This window comes from Ixodes scapularis, unplaced genomic scaffold (genome assembly GCF_016920785.2).
Source record: "Ixodes scapularis isolate PalLabHiFi unplaced genomic scaffold, ASM1692078v2 PGA_scaffold2__306_contigs__length_199485367, whole genome shotgun sequence".
Classification (NCBI taxonomy): Eukaryota; Metazoa; Arthropoda; class Arachnida; order Ixodida; family Ixodidae; genus Ixodes; species Ixodes scapularis.
Genome location: NW_024609857.1, coordinates 154588753 through 154608691, shown reverse-complemented (window position 1 = coordinate 154608691; position 19939 = coordinate 154588753). Strand labels below are relative to the sequence as shown.

The 19939-nt window shown below is 45.2% G+C and overlaps 1 protein-coding gene and 1 long non-coding RNA gene across 3 annotated transcripts in view; both read right to left on the bottom strand.

Moving 5' to 3' along the window:
- Positions 1-19939, bottom strand: part of LOC115309812 (4-coumarate--CoA ligase 5-like) — a 49218-nt gene that overhangs the window by 11434 nt on the left and 17845 nt on the right. The gene's annotated exons all lie outside the window — the stretch shown is intronic.
- LOC120840792 lies at positions 6188-18144 on the bottom strand. 2 transcript variants are annotated; one of them, XR_005715633.2, is made up of 5 exons: positions 17978-18136; positions 16863-17058; positions 15636-15708; positions 14261-14446; positions 6188-6322 (listed from the first exon to the last, which is right to left on the bottom strand). It is a non-coding gene; the product is annotated as an uncharacterized LOC120840792 (long non-coding RNA). The 2 variants fall into 2 exon arrangements; XR_005798295.1 differs by having other exon boundaries at positions 14261-17058; positions 17978-18144.

The window sequence follows — 19939 nt, the reverse complement described above, 5'->3', positions numbered from 1 at the left end:
GCTGTAGCTGGCTTCAGTTGCTGCATTGGCATATGCATCTATTGACAATTGGTGACCATAGCATGCAGAATTTATTGTACAGGAGGAGAGACAGTTGTGACGAGATCAGGAGCATGGTTGTGCTTGTTTGGAGTGCTTTTCAATGTGGCTGCAGGACATGAACATAGAGTAGAGTTTTCAATAAGGACTGAATGTGTATGGCCAATATTTTCCAGCACCTAATATTTTGACAAGCCTTGCATGCAAAGGAGTTTCTTACAGCAGAGCTGTTAAGGGCTAGTTTCCCCAGAATCATGTCCGGTACCAAACAAATGTCAACACCTGTGGTCGACACAACACTGTTTGCCGCCGTCGCTCATAGATCGCGGCAACCTTTCTAGCCTTGGCAACCAGAGAACTGGTTGCTGCCATCGCTGATAGATGGCGGCAACATTTCTTAGGAGGAAGAAGAACGGAACGAGCAGTGATGTGCGCAGCAGCGCGAATGGTTCTGCTATTACCTAAAGTTCCACTGCGTCAACCGCTTCAGATTCCTTTACGAAAGAAGAGCAGATCGCTCTCCTGAAAAGCCACCACCGAAAACAGAAGCTACAGCTCCACTGCTCTTCCTTCTTTACCAGAGTAAAAAGGCTAAATTTTTTTTTTCTTCTTCTTGTCTGGAACATGGTGCTGAAGTATCAAACTGCCTCTGATGTTGCGAACAAAAAAAGATGCCACCAGAACATCTCGGTGCTAATAGTTGCCGACAAGGTGAGAAACGCAGGGCATCTTTAAACGCCCAGCCTCCAGCAAGCACTTGTTGCCTTTTCTCATGCTTTGTCTGCGCATGCATTGTTGAGGCTCGCAAGATGCCAAAGCATTGCCAAATGTAGGAGGCTCCTCCCTGCAGTTCTTGTTGTCCTACATTTGATCCTCGAGGCACACCCCAGGTTGGTAGAAAAACATGCGATAGTCTATTGAACACCTGTACACGATTCGGGCAATATGCTAGATATAGTCCCTAACGGAATGAGAATGTATGGGCGTGTCTTCCATACGCTCGGGCTCAAAGCATTTCCGAAGGTAGAAAACTCGTGCTAAAGTGAGGGCAACTGAAGCTTCACCCTGCCGTCCTCATCTTGCGAGTTGCTAGTTATTAATCCATTTTAAATGTGGCAATGCTACACCATACAATAACGGTTTTTACAAAAGTAATTTGTGGTTCATCTTATCAAAAGCTCGTTATAAATCGAAATGAATAATATTAACTTGCTTCCAAGAGAGAACAAATGGCACTGTGTATTCAAACTTACAAAATCCAATTTTTACAGAGCAACTTTCTAAAAAAAATTGCTTTCAATGGTGCTCTGTTCAAAACTGGAGTAAAAAGATCCATGTCTGTGTATAACTATCTCAAACACTTTCAAACAAACGTACAGTAAGGAAATGGGGCAGTGAATGTCTACCCTAGACATGTCACCCGCCTCCCACACACAGACTCATGTTTACAAACAAACCAGAGTGCCCCTAGCGGACGCTGCGCGGTGGACGGTGGGCAAGAAGCTCGCCGTCGCCCATAAACAAACCATTGAATTGCGTTGTCAACGTCGGTGTGAGTCCCCGTGCTCTTTTTCCATTGGAATTGTTTATTCTACGTCCTCCTAACAATGTCTGACTACTTGAGCGGCTTCAGCAAAATTAATGAGGTTCGTTGCACCGCAAAACTGCGTAAATAATGCGACGTGTGGCGATTCATTTCACGTGGACGCCTGAGAATGAGCGCAAAAGCCCGACTCCCACGATGAGTCATCTCGCTATTTTCAGTCGCGACGTCGCTCGGGCTGTAAAAGCGTAGGCCGTAGCCGAGATGGTGGACGTCAATACTGAAAACGGCAAGTAGAATCATTACAAGTCGGTGACGGCCGCTGGTAGCAATGATCAATATCTTCTTGTATCTACTTACACTTAGCCAACTTACCCCAACCAACCTTCTAAAGTGTTTCGAGGCCGGCATTTACTTATCACAATTACCGGGTCGAAACTTGGTTTACGGGCAGCTGTCGTTTGAAAGAGCAGACGACAGTTCGAACGGATGCGCAATGGAGTGCGGGCAAGAAGCGCCGCGTCCTGCGTCGACAAACCATTGGTATGTCACGTCAGCTTCCGTGTGAGTTTGCATACTCTTTTTCGTGTTGGAATTGTCGATTCTATGTCCTCATAACAATGCCTTACCACTTTAATCGCCTGAGCGAAATTATCAAGGTTCGTTACGACGCTGCACTTTGCGTAAATAATTTGACGTGCCGCGATTCATTCGCATGAACGCCGCAGAATGGATGCCGAAACCATGATGAGATTCTTCTAGCTATTTTTGGTCGCAACATTGTTTGTGCTGCAAACGTGTAAAAGGTAGCGGCGATGAACAACGTCAATACTGAAGATAGGAAGCTGGGACACACCAAGCGTAACAAGTCGGCGATGGCCACTGGTGCCAATGATCAACATCTTGTATCTACTGTTTTCACCGAGCCCACTTAAATCTTTTGAGGCTTGCAATTACTTCTTATTACAATCACCCGGTCAAAGTTTGGTCCACGGGCCGCTTTTGTTTGAACGAGCAGACGACAAAAAAGTGAAAGCCGTTTACAAGTAACTCCCTGTAACGCCGAATCGGAGCGCAGCTCTTGAGGAGGAGGAGGGAAGGGAACGGGGGGGGGGGTCATATGCCGATGACGTCATCAGTAACGATGACGCCATCAGTGATGATGACGATGAGGATGCTGGTGACGTCATCAGTGATGATGACGATGCGGATGCCGGTGACGTCATCAGTGATGATGGCGTCATCGCATCATCAGTGATGATGACGATGCGGATGCCGGTGACGATGACGTCATCAGTAACGATGACGACACCGATGACGCCATCAGTGATGATGACGATGAGGATGCTGGTGACGTCATCAGTGATGATGACGATGCGGATGCCGGTGACGTCATCAGTGATGATGGCGTCATCGCATCATCAGTGATGATGACGATGCGGATGCCGGTGGAAAGGGGTCACGTGACCTTGGTTACGCCGACGCCGCTCAAGCCAAGAACGGGCCCCTAAGAGCTGCGCTCTAAAAGCAGACAAGTTTGAACGATCAGGAGGCCGTGTGAATTTGAAGACTCGCTGAACCCCCGGGTGGTCCGGACAACATGGCGGTTTTCTCTCGTTCATGTTGGAACACAACTACATCTGTCGAGCACAAAGCGTTGCCAGCATAAGCAATCGTAGTTCGACAGCGTCTGGTTTGCCCTTGTCACGAATACTATCCACGTTTTTGGACGAATGGAGGGGCAGAAACACATGAAAACTGATCTTTAAACCTTTCCAGAGTCTCGGTACAGTTCCGTCGCAGCATGTTGACGAGAAGGCAGGTTTTTTGTCTGGTTTCTCCCAAAAGAACACAGGAATGCATGTCTTGCACCGCGACTTCTGCCCACCACCCCAGACCGAAAGTGCGCCCGACGCGCCACCACCATGGCGTGACGTAGGAGAGCTGAGTTCATGTATACCGGTACTGCAGTAGACTTTCTCCACAACAATGGAAGAGCACGAATCCTTAGGTGATATGCATGTTTCAGTGATGGGGCAAACAAATCAGTGCTGCCCTTAACAATACACAAGCACCCAAGAACAGCCTCGTTTTAATTTCTTTATTGCTTTTAACATTTCGGTGTCAACTTCCTTGACTGCTGAAATGTTCCTCTATATTACTGAAAAAAAGATGTGCTTGCATTGACGAAAGTGTGAATGTTGTGAACACATTCCTCAGCAAACAGCAGATCTCCAACAATATCTGGACCTGCTTGGCAATGGTAGCAATGTGTGTACAAATGTTCTTAGATGTAGGTCAGTTGACACACTCGGAAAATGCCCGACGCCCTTTTGAGGCACATCCGCTCAATGGCATCTGCTACACTATCAGCTCGTCCTATGGACAGATCCGGTGGAACGTTGGATGCACATTACCTGCGGTGGAAAGTGGTTTTATTGTGGTTCTTATAGTAAACATAAGGTCTGCACAATACTTAACGCAAAAAGAGTATTCAAAAAATGTTTTTTTGCTGACCGTGGAAGCATTGACGCTGTGGCGCTAAGAACGTTATCCACCCTTACCTGCTTGCATGCCGGCAACAGAAAACTGTTTTTGAATGCTGCTTTTCCGTGGAGCTTGTCAACTGATAGATCCAAGAACGTTGGCATGTATGGCCCAAGGGGAGGCATCTATTTTCCAAAGCACCGGTTTAGAAACCCCTATTTTATTGAATCCTTTCAAAAAGACACCCAGTTTAGAGAAAATGGCAACGAACCTCCTTTTAGCAAATTTGTTTTTAGGAAAACAATTCACCGAACTCGACTGCTTGCTCTAGCATTCGCTTGTTCTGCCTTGGCTGACGGTGAAGCTGAGCCAGTCAGCGAGTCGCTCGCTTGGGCGGCCAGCATTATCAGAGTATGATAGACACGTTTTCGTGCATGTCACTACCCTGCTGTTTTCGCAATAGTACTTTTACATTCTGTTTGTTTTACGGCTTAAATCATGCCTTAGTGAATCATGCGCTAGCCTTTAGGTGCTTCCAGATTTGGTTATCTTAATGCAATCGAATGGATTCACTAAACTGCGACCCTTTTTCAATAAATGATGCTGCTGTAAACTGAGCTTCGATAAAATGTGCCAGTCCTCGAAAACACGCTTCTATGATATGGTGTTCGGTCAAATGCCATAGACCCCTGCACGAGTGCAACTGAGCAGCAGTTGTAGGTGCAGCACATTCCATTAGCATGAAATAAAGGCACACAGTCAAACAAAGCACCTCAGTCATGATGCCTAGGAGATCAGCGAACATAGAAATATTTTACACTGGGTACTATTCAGTTTCATATCTCTAACATTGCCGTCCCGCATCGGCTAGTCCCTAGATTGTTGACAGCTGCCCCGGCGAGGATGCTTTCCGGACATTCGGAAATAAAACATCTCAGCACAGGTGCTATCCACCCCTGTTTAACCACGTGTTCTTTACGAACATAACTCGGCTTCCAAACGATATTATAGAACGCCGTAAGGGGTCCATATCACATGAGCGAATGACATTTTAGCGAACAGCGACATTCGTCACTTTCTACGTTTCCGGATTCATACATAACCAGACTGTCGTTAGCAAAATTGTAGGTACTGAAAGCAGGGAAATGAATGAGTGTGTGATGGGTTGGTAAGGAAAAGAAACGTGGACAAAAGGCAAACAAGCAATTTAGGAGACAAGACGACCCACCGAGCTAATGCTCTGTACGAATCTAAACCTCAAACACTACTTTCAGTACAAATACAAGATACTTTCAATATTACGCGATAAATAGCCACCAAAATTAACGTACCAATTGGGCAGTGCTGTTCGTAAATCGCGTAAATCGCCGAAATCACAGGACGTTCGCGAAACATTCGCGTAACAGAACGGCCATCTTGAAAAAATAAAAATAGTGATGATGATAGCGATGTGTATTCTGTAAAAACTCTGAGGACAAATGCAGTCAATGTTTTTTTTTTTTTTCTGATTTTTCTTCAGATTTATGTATGGCAATTGCAAAAACTTTGGAAAACTTACTTCCCCTAGCAAGACCTCATTAAAATAATGGTAACAAAATAGTCTTAAGGTTTAAACACATAGACGTGTTGAAATACACTTGGCAATGTCTACGTGGAGCGAGTTTTTTTTTTTTTTCATGTGTTGTGGCGACGTAAGAATGCCAACCTCCGATTTAAGGATAGTGGATAGACCTCAAAGCAGCTAGCATCGTCTACCCACCATCCTTCAATCAGAGCTCGGCATTTCGACGTAACCACAAGCAGACGAACCTGCGCTCCACAAGAACCTTTTCTCAGTAATTAAATGCAAACAGAACAAAGACTTGGGAACTTTTCTTGCTGATAGCCTTTCCTTAAGAGTGTGAATGGTCAAAAGCCAATGCTACGAAAGGCTGAAACACTTCGGACATAGCATGTTAAGGTGGCAAGAAAAATTAAACAGGGATATCTATCTTCTTTCCATCAAACTTTTCGGGGCTTCATCTTTGCAATAATTACCTTCTCACATGTTTCACAGTGATCTGTGGCATGGATTTACCACACTCCTTTTGTGAAGTGAAGCAAGAGGTAACACCGTCATCAGAAAAACAAACTATTTATTTAAGACAGGGAGCCACGAGAGGGGAAGATGGCAAGACCCGATCTACCAGAAAGGAGAGGGCATAAGAGTGAGGTCTTGCAAGGCTCGGTCCGTGATTCAGGACGGTTTGAAACCTATGAGGAATGAAGAGAACAAGGGAGTCCATCAGGTCAACAGCAACAATATCTGACCCAAACATGCAAGGCAATGAACAGCAGGGGCGAATTTGTCAGGCTGGTTGGAGTGGGGGTCGGTGGGAGGGGGGGCGGTTTGCAAGATGATATCACGGGCAAAATGTTGCCCAGGTGTGTTTTGTTGACCTAATAACCAAAAACTAATAATTTCTTCCTAGGAAAAGCTGGAGTATGTCGATTTTTCATTAAGAAGTTAACCTCAAAGGGGGGGGGACGTGACTCCCCCCCCCCCCCCCCCCACAAAAAAAAAATCCGCACATGATGCAGAGCACTCGAGTATACACCAAGAAACTGAGGGAGAGGAGGAAACGAGAGCATGTGGGGACGTCAGAATACAGAGCTCTGGTTGGAATGATTAGAGGGTAGACCTAGCTGCCTTTGTATCCACTGCACTCGTCAAAGGCGTTTGAATGTGAAAGCCATACGCTGGACACCAGCGTTCCGCGTTCTAACGTGTTCGAATGAGAGAACAAAACGCTGGATGCCGGCGTTCCATCTTCAAATGTGTTCGACGAGTGCAGCAGAGACAGAAGCTATCTTTGTCTCCACTGCACTCGTCGAACGCATTCGAATGCAAAAAGCAAAAGCCAGACACCGTCGTTCCGCATGTGCAGAACAGACAAAGGCAGCTAGCTTTAGGTCTACCCACTAATCGTTCCAATCAGAGCTCTGCGTTCTGACGTCCCCGCACTCTCGTCTCCTCCTCTCCCTCAGTTTTTCGGCACAGAGTTCTGGGAGTTTAACACTGGCTAGCAAAAAATCCAACAGACAGCACCACATCCACAAAAAAATACTTTCTTTGGCACTTCCCAAAGGTGTTCTAAATTGCATAGCATTCATAGGATCTCTTTGCACCCTACCCGTCGCCTAGAGTCCACTTCAGGACTCCGGGCGACGTCCATTTGGAGGAGGGACCGTCCCGTCTGATCTGGCTGGTCCCTTGAAAACGGGAAATGTGCAGGGAAGTGTGAGAGTAGGCCAGAAGGGTGGTGTACTCTCCCCGACATGATACAGAATGAGCAGGCTCGAAGCCAGGCGACTCTGGCCGGAATGTCTGCAGCTTACACCTTCTCAGGGGAGGGAAACCAGTGGCTCTCGCAAGTCACTCGGTTTTTCTCTAATGATCTTGTCAAGACTTCTTCAATACCCGTATCAAATAAAAGCGGTCGTGCTCGGCAGCGTCTGCTTGAATTTTATTCGGAGACCGTCTGTTAAAGGGACCATGAAATGATTTTAAAATCGAATTTCATCCACCGCACGTCGTAAAAGGTGTGAAAAGAAACACAAAAACACAAAAATAGGGAGCCAAAAAAATTATTTGCTATAGAACTTTTAAAAGAAAACTGGACTCTTTTGCGCCTTCTTTCACTACGATGCATCCGCGGAAACGGAGCACGTCAGTCGAATCCACGTCGCCTATTGGGTAAGAGCCTACCTCACCAGCACCCCGATCGTAAACAATAAATAGCCGGCGAATGTTTCCTAAAAGTTTTGTTAAATAATATTCAGATCCACATTTTGTAGCATAATTAGAGATGTGTGGCGAAAATTGCCAAATTTGATAATGCTGAGAGCCAAGCGCCATCTATCGTGTGGTAAACGAATCAACTACTGCGCGTGCGCAGTAGGGCAGCTTGGGTCGCGACGACTGCAACGACCGACGAACGTTTTTATTTCCTTTGATTTCCTTCCTCTCAAAACTATGACTGACTGAACGTTTATTTTTCTACGTGTTCTTCTCGCGCGTGCAGACTTCAAGCAGCAAGAAAAAAAGTACTTAAAACAGACCACGACGAACAGGAACGCTGGATCCACAAACACCCGAGAAAAGCGACTCCGACGAAGCGAGCTGCTCAAAATATAGGCCTAGCAGGCACTCCGACTCGGCGCAGCGTTGCTTCGTTGCAAGACCGTCTGGCGTGCTGAATGGAATATGCCCGCGCTACCCTTGTGGACCCTTCCCGTATTATAGTTTGATCGCTGACCTCAATTTTAGATTAAGAGGTGAGGTCAATCTCTTCCCATTGTTTTCCGAGGCAGTGTTGACGAATACTCGTCGAAAAGGGACTCTCGCCAATTCTGTCTTCTTGTTTTGTGTGATATAGAGCTGAAATAAACGCCGTATGGATTACCTTCGTAACACGATATGTTACGTACACGGTATGTTACAATATGTTGTTATTGGTGTGCCATTTTTATTCTGACAGACTGCACGTCACTGTCGAGCTATTTATTTATTTATTTATTTTCATACTCTCAATGCCCGGAGGCTCTACAGAGAGGAGTGGGTGGTACAGATAAAATCGTTGACAAGCTTCTTGAAGTATGTGACGTCCTGGATGGACACGATGGAGGCAGGGAGGTGGTTCCATTCGCTAGATGTTCTTGGAATAAAAGAGTCAAAATAGATGTTCGTATGACATGTCGGCGTGCCAACCTTACACTGGTGATCGTGGCGAGGTGACACATATGACGGATGAAAAAGTAGTTGATCTTTTAGAATTGGATTAGAATAATAGACTTTATGGAAAAGACAAAGACGAAAGTATTTACGGCGTAAAGCAACCTTTCCTTGCCGAGTGTCGCGACGACTGCAACGACCGACGAACGCAACGACCGACGAATATGACGGATGAAAAAGTAGTTGATCTTTTAGAATTGGATTAGAATAATAGACTTTATGGAAAAGACAAAGACGAAAGTATTTACGGCGTAAAGCAACCTTTCTTTGCCGAGTGTCGCGTCACAGCGCGAATACAGCACTTCCATCAAACGCGCGCGTCCGCTCAGAGTGTGAACAGGTATTTACGTGGCTCTTGCTGACACTCGTAGTTCAAATGTATCTTTTTTAACGTCGGCTCACTCCTGCACCTCCGACGCCGCGAAAAACACCGCGGCAATTTGTTTCCATCTACGTTGCTTTGCAAACGACTGACACTGGCCGCCTTTTACCAACAGTGACAGTTGGGTTGACTTCTGGAGTCTTCACCGGAAGACTCGCTGCACTTCCCAACAGGCATACCGGCGTATGGGACTAGTCCCATGCTGTCGCTGTAGCGCAAAATATCTCATTGAATTTCACTCAGCTGCGATGCGGCGATGAGAGGCGCCGATTCAGAAAATACGTCGGTTACATCAGCGCTGTAAAACCTACCGGCGTACCCCAACTCATCGCCGCTAACGCTCCCATTCTCCTACTGCCAAGAGAACTTCCGGTTCCGAAAACAGCGTACGTCACGGCTTGTTTTGCGGTAAGTTGGAGAGAAAGAAAAAGTCAATATTTCATTAATTTTTTGTGTAGAAGTTAATAAACCGAAACGAAAACGGATGCCTGTTCGGCATTCAGTGAACATTGACGGTTTAATGTAAAAGTTATCTGGGAAAAAGTAAAAAGGTCATTTCATGGTCCCTTTAATCAGTGTCGGAGGCAAGCGCAAGAAGGAGGAGAGGTACCATGTGAATGTGCTGAAGTATGTTGAACGTACCGAAAACGTTACCCGGGGGATGTCCTTTGTAATGGAAGCACCCGACGAAATCGGTGACGAAATGGCGTGTTTTGATGTACGGACCCGACAGAACGGGTCAAGCGGAGGGCTGAACGTGGATGCTGAAGTTCAGGCTCACGAGGTTCAAGAACTGGACGAGTTGATTCGGTCCTACGGTGATGTCTTCGACGATAGGCCAGGTAGAACCACGAGATCCCAAAGAGCGCCGACCCGATTGCGTCGAAAGCGTACAGAGTTCTGTACAGTATCAAGGCGGGGGTACAGGAACAACTGAAGGAAATGCTGGAAATGGGGCATCATACGAACATCGACAAGTCCGTGGGCATCCCCGATAGTATGCGTGAAGAAGAAAGACAACAGCATGAGGATCTGTGTCGACTTCGGGAGGCTGAACGTGACAACACAGGATGATGCCTACCCCATGCCTTCACTCCCCGAGATGATTGAGACTGTGGGGAGAGCCAAAATAATCGGCACCCTTGACATGTCCCAAGGCTACTGGCAAATCGGTTTATCAGAGGAGGCTTTTTTTAAGACAGCATTCCGTACGGACACCGGCTTGTACGAATTTACGGTGATGCCGTTCGAACTGAAAGGAGCACTGGCGACATTCCAAAGGTTGGTGGACGACCTCCTGAAAGAGCACCAAAACTTCGCTCGGGCATACTTAGATGACATAGCGGTGTTCAGCAACATGTGGCAGGTGTTCAGCAACACCTGCTTCATTTGTGCACCATCCTAAAGAAGTTGCGTCAGGAAGGCCTGGCTCTAAAAAATAAACAAGTGCCAGTTTGGGAGGCGGGAAGTGCACTACCTGGGGCAGGTGATTGGGAATTGGCAAGCACAACCTGACCATGATAAGATTGAGGCCATGCAGGCAATCGAGAGGCCCTACACGAAGACAGAAGTCCGTTCCTTCTTGGAACTAGTTAACTTCTACCGGAATTTCATTGAAAACTTCGCGGAGCTGGCCGCACCGCTGACCGACCTCCCACACAAGGCTGAACCTAAGCAAGTAGTGTGGACGCCGTCATGCGAGAGCGCATTCGGCGCACTGAAGGAGAGAATATGCAGCAGTCCAGTGCTGTGGAGCCCAGACCCGAGTCGACCCTATATACTCCAAGTAGACTCTAGCAACAGGGCGATCGGGGCCATTCTAGCTCAAACTAGAGAGGGTGTCAAGCACCCCGTTGTGTACGCCAGCCGTAAGCTACTTCTTCGTGAGAAGAAGTATGCAACAATTGAGAATTGTCTGGCAATTGTGTGGGCCATGAAACATTTTCATGTGTATGTTGATGGACAAAATGTCACAGTCCAGTCGGACCACAACGCGCTCCGGTGGCTAAACAACAGCAGGCAGGACAATGACCGTCTACAAAGTTGGAGCCTGTTGCTGCAGGCCTACCAGATTAAGATAGACTACAAACAGGGTTGCTTGCATTCGAATGCGGACGCCTTGTCGCGTATCTATGGGCACTATGATCAGAATGTAGTGCCCTGCCAAGGCTTGCGATCTGCTTCTCCACTGAACATGTAGTCGCAAAGATTTTTCTTTTATTTTTACAAACCTAAACGTTGAGAATGTGAAAAAAAAAAAAAAGTTTATTGTATTTAGAGCATTTCACTTGTGCATGTCTGTTTCAGATGCTTAGTTTTATAGAGCAGTATTACAGGAGGAGTTGCACTGTGCAATGAAAACAATGGGCATTTCGTGAGCAGAGGCTCGCAAATCTTGTTTTTATATGTTATCATTTCGGTTAAAGGGGCGTGTTGTGTAATTTTGTACCTTTTGCCTTCATCGGGGGTTCGAGCATCTTTACTACACCTTGCATGCCCCCTCCCGGGGTCGATGGGCCCCAAGTGGAGGCATCAACGTGAACATTATAACCTTACAACTGTGTATATAGAACTCCGCATATAACTTCTTTGCCTACAAAGGTACTTTGCATTATTTTAGCTGTCCTTGACGCACATTGTGCCGCATTATGCCAATGATGGCATGTCCCATCCCATGTTGTCGACCTTTCGAGGTTGTACGGGGAATCGGCTATTGTAAACATGAGAGGTATATTAAGGACTTGTAAATGCGCTTGTAGGGGTCTATGATTGGAATGTTTACAGAGTCAGCGGTGGAGAGCCGTTTTGTTTTGGATAGCGCCAACTGAACTCATTTATTACTTTGCTTGTCGGGATATGTGTAGCCCTACCACAGAGACGAGAATGCATGTTAGAGGGAGAGAGTGAAAGAGAGAGACGAGGGTAGCTATGTTGGGAGTGGGAGAGTTGAGAAGGGGGAGTTGACTGAGAGACTTGAGAGGAGACACATCGAGAGCGATGCAGCAGGAGTTGAGATAAAAGGCCCATCAAGAGCGATGCGGAAAAATCGAGTGGATAAAGTGCAGGGGTGTCACTTAGAGAGTTAAACGGCAGAGGCCATCGAGTTTTGAGAACTAGCGAACTCTAACTATGCTGTAATTTTTGTGTATAACACCTGTATATTAAGCCAAGTCATTCAACCCCAAGTCTATGATCCCGACATCACTAAAACCCTTGACTGGCAATCGGCGACAACGACGTCAGCACAGACCCGAAGACGAGCGACTTCATGTCACGAGACGAGACGAGATGAATATAAACTTTACAGACCAGATAAAAGTGAGTGACGCATTGGCTAACGTTGCGTCTTGGTGTCATGAAAATAACATGAAGATTAATATTAACAAAACTCAGTACATGCATATTACAAAAAAAAAAGAACTATCTTAAATTTTAGCTATGAGGTTGCTGGCATAGGATTGACTGAAGAAGACAGTTACAAATATTTGGGAGTGATTTTGTCTTGTGACCTTGGGTGGAAAAGGCATGTACAGTATGTTAAGAAGCGGGCAACTAACAAATTGTGGTAGCTGAGGAGAACGCTGGGTAAATCTCCCCCTTCCGTTGAAATTCTTGCTTATAAGACAATTATTAGACCTGTGTTAGAATATGTGTCTGGAGTGTGGAGCCCATGGCAGAGCTCTCCGGTCAGAGAACTCGAAGATATTCAATTGCTAGCTGTGCATATAGTTTTTTCAGATTTCAGACAAACTATGTCTGTGACCGAATTTAAAAGGAGAGCCAATATAAGCCCGCTGTCAAACAGAAGAGAGAGCCAATGTTTAAAGCTGTTCTTTCAGATTTTCAAGAATAGTATAAAAATTGATAGCGTGATTTACTTAAAAACAAAAAGTTTTTACTCGGATCGCTTGCATCACTCACAGACCGTAGCCCCTATTAAAGCTCGAATAAATAGCCATAAACAATCTTTTTATGTGCATACAATTGATTTTTGGAACAGCCTTCCCGGTGATGTTATCGATATTGATTCACTTTCTTCTTTCGGAAGAGCCGTAGATATTATTTTTCAGTGCTAAGATTGCATTTATTGCTGTTATGACATTATTTTTACTGTCTTTGTTTTTTTATTAGTTATTACTGCTGTACTGTTACTGTTATTACTAGCAATACATTTGGTTACTGTATTACTGTTGATATTGATTGATTTTCTTCTTTCGATTAAGTCATAGATATTTTTCAGTGCTAAGATTGCTTTTTGTTTAGAACTGTTGTGTTTATAATTTGCAGGTATGACACTGTATCACCCCACTCCTGCCTTGGCCCTATATTGGGCCGGCAGTATTGATAAATAAATAAATAAAATAAAAAAAGTCTGTGTGGCAACAAACTGAAAGAAAACTTGAAAATGAAGCACAGGTTGTCAATTGCTTGCTTCATAGAATAAATAGCCCAGCTCGCGTCCGATTTTGTTGCCCGTGGGACGCAGTTTCTTAGCAGAAAATCCCCTTTTTTTTGGTTCTCGTTCCTTATGGCCGAAAAACCCCAGTCGTCTGCTCTTGTTCCCCTCCTGAGTGATGCATGACGGGAGTGCATTCTGGTGCACACTTGATTCTCAAGGTGCAGCGGGTGCATGGACGTGTGGAGTGGCGACGCCGAAATGAACGCGAGGAGTGTCGGCCGAAACAAACTTGCTCCATGTTGCAAGTGGGTACGTATGGGCACGAGTGCCCATGCATACATGTAGTCATACACTGTGCACGAGCATGTGGCTTCGTCTTTTATCTTGTTTGCGTGCAGAAGTGGCTTCAACGGCATTGCAGAAATTACACTAGCCTTGAAAATAAAGTACAAAAAGGTTTACGCCAAGTCTAGGCACTGTTGCAAGATCACCGATCCAGGAAACCTAAACCGAGCCACCACTAAATGTGTTCCGTTTCAAAATGGTGTAATTGGCAAGACTGAACCGCCACCAAATGTGCTCTGTGGTAGAGCACAAAAGTACATCACCAGACATGAGTGTCCAAAATATACTTACAATGGCTAGCGGCGCCTCATAAAAGTCATGCAATGACCCTCTGCTTGGCCACTTAAGCCACACACAGTGCCGTGCAGGGTACAGAACGGCATCCACGGTGCAGTGATCCAGGGTCCCGCCCGTAGTGTTCCGCTGCTGCCTTGGACAAGGTGAAAGCCAGCTCATTGATGTCATGGTCCCCGGTACCTGTGGTGTGTAACCATTGTGTTTAAAGGTTATACAGCCACCGACCGATATTGCAGACCCGATGGGGATCGTGCAGAATTCCGAATAATTGAGCAGTATGAAAAAATGATTTTAGCCTTAAAAATCACTTTATTATTACGACTTAAAACGCAAAGTTGCTGCAGCAAGTGATCGATGGTTTGCTGTACGGCATGGTACTGTATGGTACTTCGCATTTCAGCGAGTCATTTTGTCACTGTATACAGACGAAAGCATTCGGACAAGTTACGCGCTCACGGCTGCACAATGCTCACCAAATGTAGGGCGAGTCGGTAGACTTTCCCCTCGGTGAAGGGCAAAGTCCGGTTTGTAAACGCTGTGCCGCTGGAACAAATGCGCGCAGATTGATTGCTACTTCCTTGGCGATACAACCGCTGCCTTCTCACGTCGACACACGGGAAATACCGCAAACAAAAGCAGACACCGTCATGACCTCGCAAGGTAAAACCGGAGAGGCCAAGAGCAGAAGAATTGCTTAGAGTGCCGACATGCTACGTGGCATCAGCAACGAAAACCTGCCATTTAAAAAAAATATATACTAGTTTCTTAGCAGACATGACGTCAGGACAACTGACGGCAGTGATTGGCAGGCGGTGTGCATTCTTGCCACTGAATTCATAACCTGTCACCGAATGTAGTTTTTAAACATGGCAGATATAATCTGGCCTGTTTTCGTCCACAATGCTGCCGTGTAGTCTGTCGCATAAATTATTTTTGTTGCTAAGGGGCAATTGGGGCTTTACGTAAACATAGGCTGGACGTGCGTGTGGGAAATATAACATGAATGACCGCCCCCAACATTGGCTCTTCAAACAAACTGACAGAAAAAAAAAAGGCCAATATGTCAACATTTTTGGTGGCTGTCGTGTCAGATTGAAGTATAAGTAACTAGTAAAATAAAAATAAATGAAAAAGTACATAATGTAAGGTGTAAATAAACTCTATAGATATAATACCAGTCCCAATGATTTAACAAAGAGGCTGGCTTTCTCAGAATGCCCCCCTCTCACTCGAGTCCATATTGAACCTTAATATGAAGTTGCCCCGAAAAAGCTGCAGAAAATGCACATACTGACAGAGCCCATAAAGACCACACCTGCCTTTCACATGGCCTTTCGAACTAGATGCAGTACAGGACGCAGAACAGTACCCATGGGCTAGCTGCAGCTGTAGCCCAGTGCTTGTAGTATATTGCAGCTGACGGAAGGGAGGGAGGCCAGCTCCTTCATGCCGTGGTACCGGGAAAAAAAAATGAGCCACAGACGTCAAGCGCCTTGAGTATTTCTGTGCATCCACGAAGCCAATCTGGGACAGCAACGACAGAAAACTTCAGTAACACAGTGAACAAAAGAGTAGGCATGCAGGCGAGCTGTGAATTGTGAGCACAGCTAAAGCCCAAGGCACAAGAAAGCAGAAAGGAAGAGGCCTTTCCACTTCCTTGCATGTCGGGTTTGAGTCTCGCACGGGGTAGTAAAAAGCAACAATACTGGTTCCCTAGTCTTTTTCTGCGTCAAGAAGCCTTGGAACAAAGAAATCCTACTGGTTATTCATCGTGTTTTCTCGGGCGGATTATAGTGCACGGTGCGGAAGCAAACTGCCTCAAAGGGGCTCAACTCACACTTCCAAGAAAATGATTGGCGAGCAACCTCTCCATTGTGTACTACGTGCACTGTACGTTTTAAGCAGGTCCGTTTTCTGCTAACACGACAGCGGTAGGAATGTTACTTGTGTCGAGCTGGAGAAGCCATAGCGGGGGCTACCCCAGCTACGCCCACGCTGGCTCTTATGGCGGTTATGTGCAACGCAGACAGCTTTTCCCATTTCAACCGAGTGCCTAGGCAGACACAGAAGCAGCCACATAAGACAATCGAGGGAAGACGCAGAGTTGTACAGGCTAAGAGGGAACGACATAGTGTAGCGAGCTTTTTAGTCCAGGCGATTCCTCAGAGAAATGCAGTCGGCGGAAATGTAGGTCAGTTGTTCTTGCCATTAATTTAGGTAACGAATGCAAACATTATACTATTTTGCATCTTTTTCTACTGCAATGCTAGTCACCCGCAACGAAAAAACGTCACAAACTGAAAGAAAGTCTGGTTGCATTGTTAACACGGACACCAAGTCCATCAGGAAAAGCCATCTGTGCCATCCACCTGTTCATAAGCGAGCTGGAGTTCATCAAAGCACAACCGAGACTCTCTCGGGAGCATTTGGTTCCTTGTCACTAGTTATAGAATGAAAACACAGTGCAGTGTTGATTACTGTCAGCGCAGCCTTGCCACTAGCACCGCTGTCACTCGGGTGGCAGATATTTCGCTGGCACAACATGGCCTGCGAGCCACATATATCCCTAAAAGAAAGCTGCATAGAATGCACTTACCGTGGCTAGCGTCGCCGCCCAGAGAGCTTGCACAAACCCTCCGCATGACACGCAGTACAGTTCAGAACAGAGCAGCACTGGCTAGCCAGTTGCTGCGAAGGCTTGCGGTGTCTTGCTGCTGCAAGTCACCTCTTTCATGCCTTGTGGCACCCATCAGTTTCAAAACAAACGCTGATGAACCGCGACCAGCCATGACCTGTAGCACAAGGGGGAAAAACGTGTGAATGTGCAGTCTCCTATCTGTTTGCTTTTGTCTAACGTCTCCGAGTTTTCTTTGAGAAGAAAACAGCAATGACACTTCTTTCACAGTAATGTGCAAAAGAAACAAAAACGGCTCGGTTATTATACTGTCTCATAAGTTGTGTGCAGCGAAGGCACGGGTGCGAGGGCGCAGCTCTGCAGAATGTTCTTTTTGCGCGGGTACTCGGGCAAAAAAGGCGCTTTTTATTGTCATGTGCTCGGGCCTGCGCCTTTCCTGCACACAACTTATGATACAGAGTGTATAGCACGCCTCCGTGAGCACTCGCGTACGGCGAGAAATCCATGATATCCAGATAGCAGGAAACCTCGCAAGGGTGCACGAAGCTGCAAGTGCGCCAGAATGTGCAACTGGAGGTGGTGATAGAATGACATAGTTTGAGAATATGAGGTTACTTGGGTCAAAATATAGAAGCGAAAAACGTAACTTCCTTGCCGGCTGATGTTAGGAGCCATCGGAGCACGACCAACTATTTGTTGTTATCGGGGTATTACGATCGGACGCGGGTTGGTAAAGATTTGAAAAACCCGGAAGAATAAAACCTGTAGGGGCGAAGACAGACAGCGCAGTTCCTTGTTGACATGGGATGTAATATTAAACAGATTATTCCGTCGGATCAAACGTTTTTATTTAATCGGGCTTATCTCGGAAGTCTGCCGGCAGGTCTGGGGTCGGAGGCATGCGGTTTTTAGAGCTCTTTTGGCGGGCTTTCAGCTTTCTGCGATGCGTGTTTTAATCGTGAGCACAGGCTCAAACAATAGGCAGCGGCGCCAAATGTACTTGAAACGAAGAAGCAGCTCGGACGCGTGGAACGAACACATCGAAATCACATCACAGGAAAACGTAAATCACTCACCTTTTGTTCGACGATGGTTCGCAAGACACGATTCAAATCGACGACACTCGATTCGGTCACGATATTCAGGTAAAGGACGCAACAACGTAGGCTTGCCGTTCCTAATAACTACATAAATACGACGATACGACACGATATCAAACAAAGGAGTCAGAAAAATGCAGTCTGTAGCGCAGAAAAGCGGTCACACGGTTGCAAAAAGCAAGAAAATAAAAAAAAAAAAAAAAAATAATACGTCAACAAAGTAAAAATAACAAAAAGTTTCCTCGCTAAAAACCGTGACGTCACAGAAAACAAAACAAACAAAAACAAGCAAAACAAATTTTTTTTTTGTCACGTGACGTTATATTTGTGACGTCACTTCCGGTGACGTCGGGTCACGTGACCTGCCATTATTCCTCCTCCGAATCGCTCGTGTCAGCGTCTCAGCCACTGGGGAGCAGGACCGCGGGCGCGGTGATGCGCTCCGATAAGAAACCGAAATCTAGAAACGCGTCCAAATGGAGCGTTTTTACAGGGGCTGTAAAATGCTTCCCCGGCGTTATATCTTTCCAAAAATAGTTGATTTAGTGGTTTTCGATGATGCTCTACAAGTTTCTAATTGAAATCATGTCTATTTCCACTAATTAAAAAAGTTAATTAACGAATTTTAGTTAATTAGCCGACTTATCGCAAAGATTAGCCACCCACATAATGTCCGCCTGGCCGTATAACCCACCTGCACAAACCGCATTAGTGTAGCTCTCACGGTTTTTTTTAAACAAATGTGTAAGAATAAAAAAAAACACCCTGTATATATATATATATGGGCGGTTTCATTTGTGTTCAGGCAACGAGGTGGAGTCGTATTTTGTTTTTTCTTCGAATTTTTATATTATGTGAGGAATCTTCCATGAAGAACAATCCTTTTTATTTTAATGTCCTGACATGACTAGTTTCTGAGAAAACAAATCTTAAAGGAGGAAAGAATGACGAGGTTTCGGGGATTGTCGTGTGTGGCGTTTTTGAATCACTCTCAATATTATATTATCAAAAGAGAGCTTCTAGATTGTGATATAAATGCAAGTAGGTACAAGGACATTATAGCTAATATTTATTATTCGTCGCTCCAATCTTCGTAAAAATCCCCAAACATGCCTAAACGAACAACTGTGGCCTAAACTGCTAATTTTTTCCTTTAGTCGACTATGTTTAGTATCGCTTTTAAAATAATACCACGTGTAGGCTCCCTTTCATTACCTTCCACATTATGCAAATTTTGTGTCTTAATCATGTATGAGTACTGAGAAATAACTTATGAAATAGAGGAGGTTTTCATTTTTGGTTCAATTTCAGCACCTGTATAAAAAAGCAATTTTACTTTTTTTTGTTTTGTTTTTTGCGTAACGGTTTTCTTTCACAAATCTCTTTTAGCCAGCATACATTCGGTTAGAGGCATATGCACTAGTTTTGAGTTTTAAGCATCTAAATATGCTAAAAGAGAGCAAATGCCGATGGTGAGTTCATGGGTTATCTTGGGGATTGTCGTGTGTGGCCTTTTTGAATTACTGTCAATCTCAACATATACAAAAGAGAGCTTCTATATTTTTTTTTGTTGTGAAATATATATATGGAAGGAGGTAAAAGGAAATTTTAACTACTATTTATAATTGGTCGCTCAAATTTTTGTGAAAGCCCCAAACCTGCCTCCGGAAACAACTGTGACCTAAATTGCGTTTTTTTTTTTTTTTTGAGACGACTATGCTTAGTATTTTCTTTAAATTAATAACACGTGTAGAACCTTGCACTGCAGTCTACATTATGCAAAGTTGGTGTCTTAATCATGTACGAGTATCGAGAAATACATGATGAAATCGAGGTTCTCACTTTTTATTCAATTTTAGCATGCTGTAAAAAAAAAAAAATTGCGTCGCGTTTTTTTACATTATTTTTTTTCAGTCGGCATACATTCCGTTAGGGGTA